The 17,581-nt window shown below is 41.1% G+C and overlaps 1 protein-coding gene across 3 annotated transcripts in view; it reads right to left on the bottom strand.

Moving 5' to 3' along the window:
- LOC141269164 (phospholipid-transporting ATPase ID-like) overlaps positions 1–11,550 on the bottom strand; it is a 231,312-nt gene extending 219,762 nt beyond the window's left edge. For 2 of the 3 annotated variants that reach the window (XM_073680385.1, XM_073680386.1), the window contains exon 1: positions 11,326–11,550. The gene's annotated coding sequence lies outside the window, so the exon portion shown is untranslated. The remainder of the gene's footprint in view (positions 1–11,325) is intronic. The other variant, XM_073680384.1, reaches the window with a different exon arrangement.
- Between the last annotated feature and the right edge of the window lie 6,031 nt (positions 11,551–17,581).

Raw genomic sequence — 17,581 nt, 5'->3', positions numbered from 1 at the left:
TTGTACATAGGAGCAGTATTATAGTAGTTATATTCTTGTACATAGGGGCAGTATTATAGTAGTTATATTCTTGTACACAGGGGCAATATTATAGTAGTTATATTCTTGTACATAGGGGCAGTATTATAGTAGTTATATTCTTGTATATAGAAGCAGTATTATAGTAGTTATATTCTTGTACATAGGGGGTAGTATTATAGTAGTTATATTCTTGTACATAGGGGGTAGTATTATAGTAGTTATATTCTTGTACATAGGAGTAGTATTATAGTAGTTATATTCTTGTACATAGGAGCAGTATTATAGTAGTTATATTCTAGTACATAGGGGGCAGTATTTTGGTAGTTATATTCTTCTACATAGGGGGCAGTATTATAGTAGTTATATTCTTGTACATAGGGGCAGTATTATAGTAGTTATATTCTTGTACATAGGGGGCAGTATTACAGTAGTTATATTCTTGTATATAGGGGCTTTATTATAGTAGTTATATTCTTGTATATAGGGGCAGTATTATAGTACTTATATTCTTGTATATAGGAGCAGTATTATAGTAGTTATACTCTTGTACATAGGAGCAGTATTATAGTAGTTATATTCTTGTACATAGGGGGCAGTATTATAGTAGTTATATTTTTTTACATGGAGGGCAGTATTATAGTAGTTATATTCTTGTATATAGAAGCAGTATTATAGTAGTTATATTCTTGTACATAGGGGCAGTATTATAGTAGTTATATTATTGTATATAGAAGAAGTATTATAGTAGTTATATTCTTGTACATAGGAGCAGTATTATAGTAGTTATATTTTTGTACATAGGGGCAGTATTATACTAGTTATATTTTTGTACATAGGGAGCCGTATTATAGTAGTTATATTCTTGTACATAGTGGGCAGTATTATAGGAGTTATATTCTTGTATATAGAAGCAGTATTATAGTAGTTATATTCTTGTACATAGGGGGCAGTATTATAGTAGTTATATTCTTGTGCATAGGAGCAGTTTTATAGTAGTTATATTCTTGTACATAGGGGCAGTATTATAGTCGTTATATTCTTATGTATAGAAGCAGTATTATAGTAGTTATATTCTTGTACATAGGAGCAGTATTATAGTATTTATATTCTTGCACATAGGGGCAGTATTATAGTAGTTATATTATTGTGTATAGAAGCAGTATTATAGTAGTTATATTCTTGTTCATAGGGGGCAGTATTATTGTAGTTATATTCTTGTACATAGGGGGTAGTATTATAGTAGTTATATTCTTGTACATAGGGGCAGTATTATAGTAGTTATACTCTTGTATATAGGGGCAGTATTATAGTAGTTATTCTCTTGTACATAGGAGCAGTATTATAGTAGTTATATTCTTGTACATAGGGGCAGTATTATAGTAGTTATATTCTTGTACATAGGGGCAGTATTTTAGTAGTTATATTCTTGTACATAGGGGCAGTATTATAATAGTTATATTCTTGTATATAGAAGCAGTATTATAGTAGTTATATTCTTGTACATAGGGGGTCGTATTATAGTAGTTATATTCTTGTACATAGGGGGTAGTATTATAGTAGTTATATTCTTGTACATAGGAGTAGTATTATAGTAGTTATATTCTTGTACATAGGAGCAGTATTATAGTAATTATATTCTAGTACATAGGGGGCAGTATTTTGGTAGTTATATTCTTCTACATAGGGGGCAGTATTATAGTAGTTATATTCTTGTACATAGGGGCAGTATTATAGTAGTTATATTCTTGTACATAGGGGGCAGTATTACAGTAGTTATATTCTTGTATATAGGGGCTTTATTATAGTAGTTATATTCTTGTATATAGGGGCAGTATTATAGTACTTATATTCTTGTATATAGGAGCAGTATTATAGTAGTTATACTCTTGTACATTGGAGCAGTATTATAGTAGTTATATTCTTGTACATAGGGGGCAGTATTATAGTAGTTATATTTTTTTACATGGAGGGCAGTATTATAGTAGTTATATTCTTGTATATAGAAGCCGTATTATAGTAGTTGTATTCTTGTACATAGGGGGCAGTATTATAGTAGTTATATTCTTGTACATAGGAGCAGTTATATAGTAGTTATATTCTTGTATATAGAAGCAGTATTATAGTAGTTATATTCTTGTACATAGGAGCATTATTATAGTAGTTATATTCTTGTACATAGGGGCAGTATTATAGTAGTTATATTATTGTATATAGAAGCAGTATTATAGTAGTTATATTCTTATACATAGGAGCAGTATTATAGTAGTTATATTCTTGTTCATAGGGGGCAGTATTATTTTAGTTATATTCTTGTACATAGGGGGTAGTATTATAATAGTTATATTCTTTTACATAGGGGCAGTATTATAGTAGTTATATTCTTGTACATAGGGGCAGTATTACAGTAGTTATACTCTTGTACATAGAAGCAGTATTATAGTAGCTCTATTCTTGTACATAGAGGGCAGTATTATAGTAGTTATATTCTTGTACATAGGGGCAGTATTATAGTAGTTATATTCTTGCACAAAGGGGCAGTATTATAGTAGTAATATTCTTGTACATAGGAGCGGTATTACAGTAGTTATATTCTTGTACATAGGGGCAGTATTATAGTAGTTATATTCTTGTACAAAGGGGCAGTATTATAGTAGTTATATTCTTGTACATAGGGGGTAGTATTATAGTAGTTATATTCTTGTACATAGGGGGTAGTATTATAGTAGTTATATTCTTGTACATAGCAGCAGTATTATATTAGTTATATTCTTGTACATAGGAGCAGTATTATAGTAGTTATATTCTTGTACATAGGGGGCAGTATTTTAGTAGTTATATTCTTCTACATAGGGAGCAGTATTATAGTAGTTATATTCTTGCACATAGGGGCAGTATTATAGTAGTTATATTCTTGTATATAGGGGCAGTATTATAGTAGTTATATTCTTGTATATAGGGGCAGTATTATAGTAGTTATATTCTTGTATATAGGAGCAGTATTATAGTAGTTATACTCTTGTACGTAGGAGCAGTATTATAGTAGTTATATTCTTGTACGTAGGAGCAGTATTATAGTAGTTATATTCTTGTATATAGAAGCAGTATTATAGTAGTTATATTCTCGTACATAGGGGCAGTATTATAGTAGTTATATTCTTGTACATAGGGGTCAGTATTATAGTAGTTATATTCTTGTACATAGGGGCAGTATTATGGTAGTTATATTCTTATACATAGGTGCAGTATTATGGTAGTTATATTCTTGTACATAGGGGCAGTATTATAGGAGTTATATTCTTGTATATAGGAGCAGTATTATAGTAGTTATATTCTTGTACATAGGAGCAGTATTACAGTAGTTCTATTCTTGTACATAGGAGCAGTATTACAGTAGTTATATTCTTGTACATAGGAGCAGTATTCTATTAGTTATATTCTTGTATATAGAAGCAGTATTATAGTAGTTCTCTTCTTGTACATAGGGGCAGTATTATAGTAGTTATATTCTTGTACATAGGGGGTAGTATTATAGTAGTTATATTCTTGTACATAGGGGGTAGTATTATAGTAGTTATATTCTTGTACATAGCAGCAGTATTATATTAGTTATATTCTTGTACATAGGAGCAGTATTATAGTAGTTATATTCTTGTACATAGGGGGCAGTATTTTAGTAGTTATATTCTTCTACATAGGGAGCAGTATTATAGTAGTTATATTCTTGCACATAGGGGCAGTATTATAGTAGTTATATTCTTGTATATAGGGGCAGTATTATAGTAGTTATATTCTTGTATATAGGGGTAGTATTATAGTAGTTATATTCTTGTATATAGGAGCAGTATTATAGTAGTTATACTCTTGTATATAGAAGCAGTATTATAGTAGTTATATTCTCGTACATAGGGGCAGTATTATAGTAGTTATATTCTTGTACATAGGGGTCAGTATTATAGTAGTTATATTCTTGTACATAGGGGCAGTATTATGGTAGTTATATTCTTATACATAGGTGCAGTATTATGGTAGTTATATTCTTGTACATAGGGGCAGTATTATAGTAGTTATATTCTTGTATATAGGCGCCCACGGAAGACAACAGTGGTGGATGATCGCAGAATAATCTCCATGGTGAAGAGAAACCCCTTCACAACAGCCAACCAAGTGAACAACACTCTCCAGGAGGTAGGCGTATCAATATCCATATCTACCATAAAGAGAAGACTGCATGAAAGTAAATACAGAGGGTTCACTGCACGGTGCAAGCCACTCATAAGCATCAAGAATAAAAAGGCTAGACTGGACTTTGCTAAAAAACATCTAAAAAAGCCAGCACAGTTCTGGAAGAACATTCTTTGGACAGATGAAACCAAGATCAACCTCTACCAGAATGATGGAAAGAGAAAAGTATGACGAAGGCGTGGTACAGCTCATGATCCAAAGCATACCACATCATCTGTAAAACACGGCGGAGGCGGCGGAGGCAGTGTGATGGCTTGGACATGCATTGCTGCCAGTGGCACTGGGTCACTAGTGTTTATTGATGATGTGACACAGGACAGAAGCAGCCGAATGAATTCTGATGTATTCAGAGCCATACTGTGTGCTCAGATCCAGCCAAATGCGGCCAAACTGATTGGTCGTCGTTTCATACTACAGATGGACAATGACCCAAAACATAAAGCCAAAGCAACCCAGGAGTTTATTAAAGCAAAGAAGTGGAATATTCTTGAATGGCCAAGTCAGTCACCTGATCTCAACCCAATTGAGCATGCATTTCACTTGCTAAAGACTAAACTTCAGACAGAAAGGCCCACAAACAAACAGCAACTGAAAACCACCCCAGTGAAGGCCTGGCAGAGCATCAAAAAGGAGGAAACACAGCGTCTGGTGATGTCCATGAGTTCAGGCCGTCATTGCCAACAAAGGGTTTTCAACCAAGTACTAGAAATGAACATTTTATTTACAATTATTTAATCTGTCCAATTACTTTTGGTCCCTTTAAAAACAGGGTGGCACATGTTAAGGAGCTGAAACTCCTAAACCCTTCATCCAATTTTAATGTGGATACCCTCAAATGAAAGCTGAAAGTCTGAACTTCAACTGCATCTGAATTGTTTTGTTTAAAATTCATTGTGGTAATGTCTAGAACCAAAATTAGAAAAATGTTGTCTCTGTCCAAATATATATGGACCTAACTGTAGGAGCAGTATTATAGTAGTTATATTCTTGTACATAGGAGCAGTATTACAGTAGTTATATTCTTGTACATAGGAGCAGTATTATAGTAGTTATATTCTTGTACATAGGGGACAGTATTATAGTAGTTATATTCTTGTACATAGGAGCAGTATTATAGTAGTTCTATTCTTGTACATAGGAGCAGTATTATAGTAGATATATTCTTGTACATAGGAGCAGTATTATAGTAGTTCTATGCTTGTACATAGGAGCAGTATTATAGTAGTTACATTCTTGTACATAGGAGCAGTATTATAGTAGTTATATTCTTGTACATAGGGGACAGTATTATAGTAGTTATACTCTTGTACATGGGGCAGTATTATAGTAGTTATATTCTTGTACATAGGGGGAAGTATTATAGTAGTTATATTCTTGTACATAGGAGCAGTATTATAGTAGTTATATTCTTGTACATAGGGGGCAGTATTATAGTAGTTATATTCTTGTACATAGGGGCAGTATTATAGTAGTTATATTCTTGTACATAGGGGCAGTATTATAGTAGTTATATTCTTGTACATAGGGGCAGTATTATAGTAGTTATATTCTTGTACATAGGGGTCAGTATTATAGTAGTTATATTCTTGTACATAGGGGTCAGTATTATAGTAGTTATATTCTTGTACATAGGGGGCAGTATTATAGTAGTTATATTCTTGTACATAGGGGCAGTATTATGGTTGATATATTCTTGTACATTATTACATTATTTTTGTGTACACAGCGAAAATAACACTGTAGCAATATTTTAGTACATTGGATAAGGTGATAACCACATTTGTGAGGGAGAAGTGATCAGAGCCGCTGTCATTTCTCTTCCTCTCATACAAGATAAATTACCCAGCAGGAGGCGATAATGAGAGATTATTAAATCTGAGCTCTATTCTTGGGGCATCATGAGCGACATTCAAAGTAAAACAAAGAGATTTAGTGTAACATTTCTATGTCATTTCCTTAGTTTACTTTCTAATATATCAAATTGACCATCATCTCAATGCAGAAGAGCGAAGGTGGACATATCACCGGTGCAACCTGTGCAGCCACAGCAGGTGGAATTGTGCATTATGAGGAGCTATTGGACTGCAAAGGGCCGATATACTGTTCTTGCGCAGGGGCCTCCTCTGTATGTGTCCGCCTGTGCATGCAGAAAAGTATATACAGTATATATAATTTATTGTCTCTCTATGGAAGAACAGTTTGGTGATCAGATATGTTGCGTCAAATATTCTTTTGATTTTCTTTTTAATATATAACATTAATTAAAAGCGGCGGGGGGCTTGGTGATGCAGCAGGGGCTACGGGACAGCATTGCTAAACTTAAATCGCTCCTGAGGCGCAGGACACGCACCTGGTGGAACAGGGCCTTCTTAAATAAATATATTGAGAGGGCCCTGATCCCACGCGGTTTGCGGGTGCAGATCTTCCCCTCTTTTCCTATTGAGGACGAGATTTTTAAAGACAAATGGGAGGATTTAGCTAACACTTGCTCCCTTGGCTTTTTGAGCTTGTTGAAAGATTTGAATGACTCATCTCTTGATACAATGGAAAAGGAGATCGAGTCAATTCAAACGCAAATTAAAAAAGAACTGGATCCCATTAAATTGAAGCAGCTGGACGATGAGATGGACCTGGAGTGCCAGAGATGGGTCAAAGATATTCACGCCAATAAACTCAAAAAATTGCAACGTGATATACAGGATAAACAATCAAAGAGTGTATATAGGTGGCGGATGGCTCTAGATAGACCTCGAGGTAGATCATATAATGACCGTCCCTCGCGCTCCAGGTCCTCCTCACTAGCCTCAACGGCTTCTACAAACGAACAGCCGTCTTCTGACAACTTAACAACTCGACGAGTCTCTGAGGCCCAGCATATCTCAAGGATCAAAACGCGACCCTTCAATAGGAGAAAACCTACCACACCTTACCAGGTTAGTGAGTCCGGAGGAGGGCTCCGTGTCATTAATCTATCGTCACATGTTTTGTCTCGGGCACAGATGGAGGTTCTGAGTTTGGGCCTTTCTTTTTCACCTACTAATGCTTTTGATTTCTTTACTGCCCTCAAGGACCTCCACCTGTTTGCCCGGAAACTAATTTTACACAAATTACATTCTAGAGCACCTGGTGAGGGAGCTTCCCTGACTGTGACAGAGAGGGAGGCCTTACGCAGCCTTGAGGATCTACTTTTGGAGCAGGAGGAACCATCCAATTTAGGTACACGATTGCAACGTCGATACCCTAGATCAACGAAGTTCCCTCCTTTGTCCCTAAGTCCGGCAATTGAGATCTTTGTTCGCCTGGTGACTGAGGAGCTACGACGCCTCCCTACGTGGAGACGCCGTGACAACCTCACCTTTCACCAGCGTACCGCACTTCACCAATTACGATCTTTGTCGGACATTGTTATCAAACCGGCGGACAAGGGAGGGAACATTGTTCTTTGGCCCTGCTCCATGTATGAGAAGGAGGCACGGCGTCAATTAAGAGACACTTATACTTATACCAAGTTGTCATATAACCCCACGGCCTCCTTCTCTGCCACACTTCAGGGTATCCTTGGACGGGCCTGTGATATTGGTATCATCGACAAACGTACTGTGGAGGCACTAACGGTTCGCTTCCCTAGGACAGCGACCTTCTATCTTTTGCCCAAAATTCACAAGGACGCCCTCAACCCACCGGGACGTCCGATCGTGTCAGGAATTGATGGGCTATGTGGCCCCATCTGTCAATATATCGATCACCATCTTCGCCCACTTGTGAGCACTCTTCCTTCTTATGTCAAGGACACGACGGACGTCCTTACTCGGGTTGATGGCGCCCTTGTTACTGATGGTACCCTTATGGTCACGGCCGACGTCGAGAGTCTGTACACATGCATCAGCCATGATCTGGGCCTGTCTGCGGTGCGCCTCTTCCTGGGGGGCTCGGACCTGGACCAACCCTCCAGGGAGTTTATCCTTGAGCTCCTCCACTTCGTCCTTTGCCACAACTATTTCCTTTTCAATGACACGATATACCTCCAGAGACGTGGCACGGCCATGGGTGCGGCCTGCGCTCCCTCATATGCCAACCTCTTCCTGGGATCCTGGGAGAGGGAGATTTTTGGTGATGGGGCGGTGCGGGGCGCAGACCAGGTCATGTCATGGATTAGATATATAGATGACATTCTCTTCTTTTGGCTTGGAACGGTGGAGGAGCTCGACGACTTTATGACAAGATTGAATTCTAATACTCATTCGATCAAACTTACCTATACATATCACTCCACGAGGATCGACTTTCTGGATATCACCCTTCTGGTGGATCCGGACGGTCGAGTCCAGACTGATGTGTATAGGAAGCCTACAGCTACAAACTCCCTGATACATGCCTCTTCGGCTCACGATGGTCCCACCATCAGAGCTGTCCCGGTCGGCCAGTTCCTCAGGATGAGGCGCATCTGCTCAACCAATTCTCATTTTGAAAAGCAGGCCGCAGATCTTGCTGATCGCTTTAAACAACGTGGTTACAGCAATCGATGTATCGGCCGTGGCTATGAGAGGGCCCGTCGTACATCCAGGGACCATCTTCTCCATCCCCTCTCGGTGCCTAGACATGTGACATCCGAGAGGATCCGCTACATATCCACATTCAATCATGAGTGGGGAACTATGCGGCGGATCCTCTCCCGACATTGGGGTATACTTCACACGGAGCCCTCCCTCCGGGACTGTCTTGGTAATTCTCCCCATATGACGCCACGACGTTCTAGGACGCTGGGGGACGTTCTGGTCTCCAGCCACTACGTCCCCCCGCGCCCTAATTTCTTTGGATCCCGCGGCCCCACGGTGGGCTCTTTCCCCTGTGGTCATTGCGTTGCATGCGCCAATGTCCTACGTTGTACGTCCTTCTCCAACTCTGATGGCTCCCGCCACTTTGACATCCGTCATTATATATCGTGTGGTACTACACATGTGGTTTATTTTGCCACATGTGATTGCCAGTTGATTTATATTGGATTAACTAGTAGGGAGCTTCGAATCAGAGTTCGGGAACACGTCCGGGACATTGGCGCTGCCCGCACCGCCACGGACCCCCGGGAGCTCAAGACATTGCCTCGGCATTTTAAGGCCGTTCACAACTGTGACCCCCGCTCACTTAGAGTACGGGGGATTGATAAGGTATGTCTTGGCTCCCGGGGTGGTGATGCCAAACGCCTCCTCGCCCAGAAGGAGGCGAGATGGATCATCACCCTTAACACCCTGGCGCCTCGGGGTCTGAATGAAAACCTTGGCTTTTCACCTTTTTTGTGATTATGATCCGGTGTTTGTGTCCTGTGCCTCTTTTTAAGCGATAGCTTTTGTAACTCTTTTTTGGATTACATGCAGGAACACATTTTGTTTTTGTTTTCCTGCTTACATGTTTATATCCATTTGTTTTCCTGTGGCCCCTTCTGCACATATGTCCTTATGGTCGCGAGCTCCCCTTACCCCCCCTTTTTTCCGTTTTTAATTGTATGTTGTGATTTCTAATTTTTTTCTTACTTTTTCTTATTTTCCCTTTTATGTACATATAGCTCTTTCTCCTGTGGATCCCACATGTATTGTGAAGCCTACTCCCTGTGTTATCCTCCCTCCTGTTGGCAAAAAATCGGAGATAAGGAAATGGACGGACTATTGACACCTTTGATATTATTTTCAGATTCTCTTTATGCCATGGATAATTCTATCTCCTTTTCCCTATACACGCATCTACTACTTTATGCATCCCATCTGCAGAATTATATTCACTTATGTATGTTGTATACTGTACATTTATGTATTTATCTTTGTATTCCATTCATTTATGTATTCTGCATACTGTACGCTTATATATTCATTCATGCATTTATCTATGTATATTGTGTATGACTTCGTCCACAATTTTTGAGGATGTCACTGGGGATATGTGAATATTGACATTTTGGTATACACATCTGAGTCCTTTACCTGGCGGTGCGCATGCCCGTGGCTACTCGCCTTCCTGGCCTCCCGGGCGTCTGTCTCCATGGTATCGGCGCTACCCCGGACACTGCGGGCAGTATTTCCGGGTTCGCGCCGACGTCATGACGGGCGTTCCGGGGGCGGGACGGTTTGACGATCCCCGCGCATGCGCCGCTTACGCCTTCCGGTTGGCGGCCATCTTCTTCCGGTCAGAATGCTCACAGGTGATTTCCCTTTTTTTTGGGGGGATATTTAAAAGGATGCTCGTGCTTCTAGTGTTATGCCTCTTGATAAAGCTTCTCTGCGAAACGTGCGTCGAGGCCCGTTTGGTCTTATTTTGGGCTGCCCCTGCTGTGCTCCTTGATCCCTTTCCTAGTGGCCTTCAGTGGCTTTGATTGGTGAGTGCACTTTCATACTATGGTCCTTATTTACTCTGCCCTCACTGGGGCGAACAATGGGACATACATTTATCGCTACCTCATGTATGATTTCTCTCTATAGATGCCTCCCTCTTTCTGTCACTTTGTGCACATGCTGCTTTTGGGCCGCCCCCTTGTCTTCTCCCCCCCTTTTTGATTCTATCTTATATTATTCTATTTAGTGCTCCCCTGTGGCTTGGATGGGTTAGTGCATCATGTATTATGATCTCTATCTACTCTGCCCCCATCAGGGGGAATTATGGGACATATGTCCATTACTATTTACCATTTGAGACTTTTCTCATAGACGCATCCCCTCCCTTGCCACTTTGTGCACATGCTGTCCTGGATTGCTCCTCCCTTTTTCCTTTTTTTCTTGTTATTATATCTTTTTTCTTTTCCCTTACCTTCCATTTTTCTTGCATAGCTATGGCTAGCTGCTAGATGCCCCCGCCGTTCTGTACTGTTTCCCTTGTATTTATTCATTCATTATTGTGATAATACTGTACATTTATATTTCTACTAATAAAGTTTCTTTTTGTATGCTATATACTCAGTTGCTCTTGTGTTTTTACATTAATTAAAATGTATAGCACCATCACTCGTAGCCATTAGAGTGTCAGATCATCGCCCCAGGGGGTTTACAATAGTCAAAGTATGGTAGAGCAGGTGCTTACCTGTGTCTTTTAGATGAAGATCCAATGGGTGGGGGGTCACAAATCTCTCGGGGTCAGCAATATTCCTCCATCACTGTGAATGGGAGAAGGGTGACAGGCGAAGAATTTGGGGGGGCTGGCGGCAGAGCAGGGGACACAGACAGACAGCAGCAGGTGACAGGCAGGAGATGGGGCAGGGTAGGACTGAGCAAATAAAGGAAGTCGCCCTTTGGACTGTGACTTTTACAGCAGGTGTTATATGACACCTGTAAATGGGAAGCGGGGACAGGTCAGAGACAAGGTGGTCACAGGCGCCCCCAGAACTCATGCTGATGTCAACCACCATCAATTAAGGGACCGTCAAAGAAATATCTGAGTGTTAATGATCTTTGTGTTGTCTCTCCCAGGTAACAAGGAGTCCGAGGTGCACACAATGCACACGTCAGACTGGTTTACGAGATCCCATTACCTGCACTAGCAATGCAAAAGCCCAATCCTGCACTCGAATATTATTATTTGTAATAATTTTAATATTAATACTACTAATATAGTTTTTATTATTCATTCCGAAATAATAAATGAATAATAAAATATTTATCTAGCTTACCCAGTCAATTTATTAAGATATTGTACAAGTCAGAAATATCACTAAAGTTGCCATAAAAAATTCCTATAATATTTTTCCTACTAGAATAGAATAAAACATCACATCCCCTATTGAACTGAGCTAAGCTGCAGTACCTGAGAACGGCCACTGCACAACGTACGGCGCTGTAGTTTGCGGCTCCATACATTGTTTACATCCTCCTGGCGCTGGAGCTATAAATCGGGGCGGACATATCATTGGTGCAACGTAGGGGCCCAAGCGGTCACAGGGCCCACTTTTACCTTCAATTAGCACGCAGCATCTGTCACATGCACAAAATAGGGGTCTGTATACTGTTCTTGCACAGGGACCCTCTTCTGTCTGTGTCTGCCACTGCTATAAATGGCCGATAAAAGAGGGGGCTAGGTGCCGGACGCCAACGATTTGTTATTGATGACTTATTCTAGGTCATAAATATCATAAGGCAGTACAAGCCCTATACACATGACCTAATAAGAGCCTTTCATTTATTTATGGGTTTGTAATGCCATATAGGTTAAAATGCATGACTTTAGCTTTGGCGTCACCTATTTGAGGTAGCAATCCTAAAAGTCAATATCGACCCTTTAACGTGCCTTACCACATTACTCAGGATAGAAGCCAAACGAGACTCTCCATTTGCAGACACGTGTTTGGGTTGTTGCCCCTCCTCAGTGCAAAGCAGGAGATCTGATTGCCTATATGAGAGGCCTCAGATATTTAAATTCCCTGAGGAGCATTGTAGGGCCTATAAGTCTCATTACACCATCTTGGCACTCTCTGCTAGTAGAAACATTTCCCCTTAGACCCCAGTCACAGGCCTCCCATACAGCCAAATCAGATCTCTTGCTTTGTACTGAGGAGGAGCAACACGCCGAAACACGTGTCTGCAAATGGAGTGACTGGTTTGGCTTCTTATCCTAAGTCATGCGGCAAAGCTTATTAAGGGGTCGATATTGACTTTTAGGATTGCTACATCCAATAGGTGGTGCCAGAGATAAAGTCCTCTTCCTTCTGAAGAGAATATTTGCATATTTAAATTCCCAGATTAGTTTAAATATGCATATAAGTCTCCTTAAGGCCTTTAAGTCTCCTTACGCACTCTCGCAAGGAGAAAAGTTCCCCTTACACCCCCATCTCTGCTTCAGTAAATATTTGTACTGATGAAATAACAATTTTGCACCATGTTTTCTTAGAACTGTACAGTGTGTTCTTCCTCTGTTATTTCTCCTAGAAATATATGAATAAATTAACAACTGGGTGTTACCAGTTGGGGGGTGTCCCTGTACACTCTGACACTGTCCAATCAGTACTTATATTATCGGACTGTGCAGGAACACACTTCTTAAGCAAGGGAATGGCAACACCCAGTTGTCAATTTATTAAAAAATACTCAAGAGAAATAACCCAGGAACGGAGGAATGCAGTGTTTTTAGAAAAGATGTTCCAAAATTTTTTATTTCATGAGTATTAAAAGAAGTATTTAGCACAACAAAATGTCAGGCAAGTTGACAAGTCCTCTTTAAAGGGGTTGTCCATGTTAAGCCCGACTGCAGAATTGTGAATACCCCCAGCACACACAGAGCACTCTGTCAGGATAATCCACTGCTGGTAGCGGAACCCAGCAATCATGTGAGTGCATTCCGACTAGACATGCACAGCCTTGCTCAACACAAGTGATTTGAGGGAGGCCGGACACGTCTATTCTGAATGTGCCAGAAAGTATGCAAATCGCACACTTGGAATCAGATGATCACCAGGATTTGCCGCCAGCATCGGAGAATCCTGACAGTGCACACTGTGCGAGATGTGAGGATTCACAAGTCTGCAGACACATAGAGTGACTGCAGACTTTCATGCCAAATCTGGACAATCCCTTTAACTAAGTGACCAATCACATTGACATATAAGTGACACATCATTTTTCTCTGCACTTAGGATGTATTTACATAAAGTAATGCATTTTATTTGGTTTTCTATTCTTCTGCTACAATATTTGTAATAACGACAAAATGATGCAAGTTTTCCCAAGATTATGAAAAAAGCAACAAACTAGTTGTAACTATAACATAACATAGAATCCACCCAGGTACGGTTATGATAGTAGTAGGGAGGTTGGATGCATTCCTATCATCCTTACATAACCACATTACTAATTGCATCAATCACAAATATCACCTCCCTCTTTCAGCTCCTCGTGTCAAGTTCCCAATTACCATCCAGCAGATTGCACTGTGTTCAAGAACGACCCGGCCCCAAACTTGTGGAAAGGAGGTATAAATCGCACGTTACCCTACAGAAGCTTTTATCACCTCCCATTCTACATCCATAGATATCAATATGGAGTCGGCCCCTTTACAAAAGCTTCTGCTCTTCTGGGAAAAATTTGTGGATTAAGTCTGTAGGAATTTTTTGCCTCTTCATCCAGAAGAGTATTTGTGAGGTCAGACACTGATGTTGGGGAGAGGTCGGGCTCACAATCTCCAGTCTAGTTCATCCTAAAGGTGTTGGATGGGGCTGAGGTCGGGTCTCTGTGTGGCCGGTCATGTTCTTCCACCAAACTCCCGCTCAATGTCTGTATGGACCTTGTGAGCTGGGCACAGTGATGGGGAACAGGAAAGACCTTCCCAAACTGTTCCCACAAAGTTGGAAGCTACAATTTCAACTTCCTGTCGACTGCAACTCAAAAATATCTCCCGGATCCGCACATTCCTCAACCACGAATCTGCAAAAACACTAGTGCACGTCCTCATCATCTCTATTGCAACCTCCTGCTCTGAGGCCTCCTTTCCAACACTCTCGCACCCCTTCAATCTATCCTAAACTCTGCTGCCCGACTAATCCACCTGTCCCCCACTATTCCCCCGCCTCTGCCAATCCCTTCACTGGCTTCCCATTGCTCAGAGACTCCAGTTCAAAACCCTAACCATGGCATACAAAGCCATCCACAACCTGTGTCCTCCATACATCTGTGACCTAGTCTCCCAGTACATACCTGCACGCAACCTCCGATCCTCACAAGACCTCCTTCTCTACTTCCCTCTTATCTCCTCTTCCCACAATCACATACAAGATTTCTCCCGTGCTTCCCCCCTACTCTGGAACGCTCTACCCCAACGTATCAGTGGAATCCTTCAAAAGGAACCTGAGGCCCCACCTTTTCCGACAAGCCTACAACCTGCAGTAACCATCGCTCCACCATACCGCTGCACGACCAGCTCTACCCTCACCTACTGTATCCTCACCCATCCCTTGTAGACTGTGAGCCCTCGCGGGCAGGGTCCTCTGTCCTTCTGTACTAGTTGCTGACTCATTTTGTTCAAGATTATTGTAATTGTTTTTGTATGTGTACCCCTTTTTCACATATAAAACGCCATGGAATAGATGGCGCTATAATAATAGATAATAATAATTGTCCACAATGTCTAATGGACAATTGTGGTTTAAGATTTCCTTTCACTGGAATTAAAGGGCCAAGGCCAACCCCTGATAACAGCCCAAAGCATTATCCTCCTCCACCATCTGTACAGCAGGCACAATGCAGTCAGGTGGGTAACGTTCTCCTTCAACCAAACCTAGACACATCCATCAGATGCCAGACAAAGAAGTGTGATCAGTCACTGCACAGAACAGATTTCCTCCAGAGTCCAGTGTTGGCGGCTTTACACTAATCCATCCGGCGCTCAGCATTGTGCTTGGTGATGTAAGGCTGCACGCAGCTGCTCGGCCATGAAGTTCCAGGTGGGGGCACAGTGTTTGTGCTGATGTTAATACCAGAGGAGGTCTCATCTCTGCAGTTATGGAGTCAGCAGAGCGTTGGTGACTTTTCTGCCCTCTGCTCCTCAGCACTCGGTGACCCCACTCTGTAACGTTACGGGGTCTCCACTTCGTGACTAAGTTGCTGCGGTTTCTTCCACTTCTCAATAATATCAGTCACAGGTGATGGAGGAAGATTTAGGAGGAAGAAATGTCCTGACCTGACTTGTTACCCCGGTGGCTCCTATTACAGAATTGCGCTGGTATCAGGGAGCTCTGCACCACCGGCTGGTCTGTCACATGTTAGTAAAGGCAGGTAGCATAGCGGGGGTCTGGATATTATACATCGGGGGGACGAGGGGCTGGATATTATAAACAGAGAGCGAGGGGCCGGATGTTATACACCGGGGGGCGAAGGGACTGAATAAAACACTTGAATTCACTGATTAAAGGGGCTACCCAGCAATGTCCAGAGTCATTTACTTCAGCCTCATAGATGATCAGCGCCAATGACATTACTGTCTGCACACTGGCTGAGAAGTGCGCACAACTCCTGACGATCATTCCCGCGTCCCGGCTTCATCAGCTCCACGCACTTCATGCAGAACTGAGGGGCCCTGGCCATCACCAGCAGCAGGTGTATTATAAAGACCACCGGAAGAGTTAAAGGGGTTGTGAAGTTATAGGAAAAGTTTGCTTCTTCAGGTTGTACGTTATTGCAGCCCCACAGAGTGTGTACAGGAGCGGCACCATTTTTAGAAGAAAACAGCCCCATTTTTATGGAATTGGGCTATGAGCAATTTCCTAAAACAGCATTATTGTTGGATCACTGCATTTCCAAGCAAGATCTTCTGCCCTGAAGGCGCCTTCCTTCTCCGGGGAGGGTTGGCACAGTCCTGCCCGGCTGCTGGCACACAGGTGCTTGTGTTGTTATGTGGAATTGATAGCGACCGTCGCTGCTAAGATAACGTAATATGGAGGCAAAGTGCAGGAGGCAAAGTCCGCCCGGAAATCTGTTACTGTGCGCGGCCCCATCTATCGAGAATAATCTCTGACTGTAAGAGTGAATAGATATATCACTAAAGCTACACGTAGCACACTGCCTTCCTGAAATACTCTGTGCCGCTGTACAACAATGCAAGTATATAGCAAGATATAGAAAATACAGCAAACTGGGTCATCGAGCACTGCGATGCATGTCATTGTATCCACAGAATGTTCACTAAAATGAAGTGTTAAGAAAAGAATGTTTAACTCTGATACCGTAGACACAAACTTCCTACAGCAGCGCTGTAAATTGCTTGGCAGCCTTTAAAGGATATAGACACTATTTTTTTTTCTATTTTTACTTAAATGCAAGGATTTTTGTAATTGGGTTACAATAAAAAAAAATTCAGCTCCACTTTGAACAGGGAGGAGTTCAGAAGACACACGATAAGAATTATATATTTTCCTTGGAACCAGCTCACTGACAGATTCTCAGTTAACTCATTCTGCAACTATTAATAGTACAACACAGAGGATGTAGAAGGCAAACGATAAAAAATGTTTAATGCACCTTGATTTGACTGACATTTTTAGCCATAAATACATTCATTTAATATAAATAAATGAATGTATTTGCATACTGTAAAGTTACCTCTGTGGTTGTCATCCAGCTGTCTTGTAGTCCTGAACACCAATTCAGATTTTGGATTCTGTATTATACAATTAAATATCACCTATATTAATTTTTTTTATTTCTGAAGACCACAGCTGGTGTTGAACTACAAATAGCAGCATGCACTCACATGTGATACATTACTTGGCTGTTCAGTTTGCATTAGCAACAGCGGCATCTGGTGTTCACTAGCAGTACTGCAGAAAATACTAAATATGATACAGTCATGCAGCCAG

The sequence above is a fragment of the Phyllobates terribilis genome, unplaced genomic scaffold (genome assembly GCF_046119375.1).
Source record: "Phyllobates terribilis strain yellow unplaced genomic scaffold, ASM4611937v1 Scaffold_1__5_contigs__length_1240528914, whole genome shotgun sequence".
Lineage (NCBI taxonomy): Eukaryota > Metazoa > Chordata > Amphibia > Anura > Dendrobatidae > Phyllobates > Phyllobates terribilis.
This window is presented reverse-complemented; position numbering and strand designations above follow the sequence as displayed.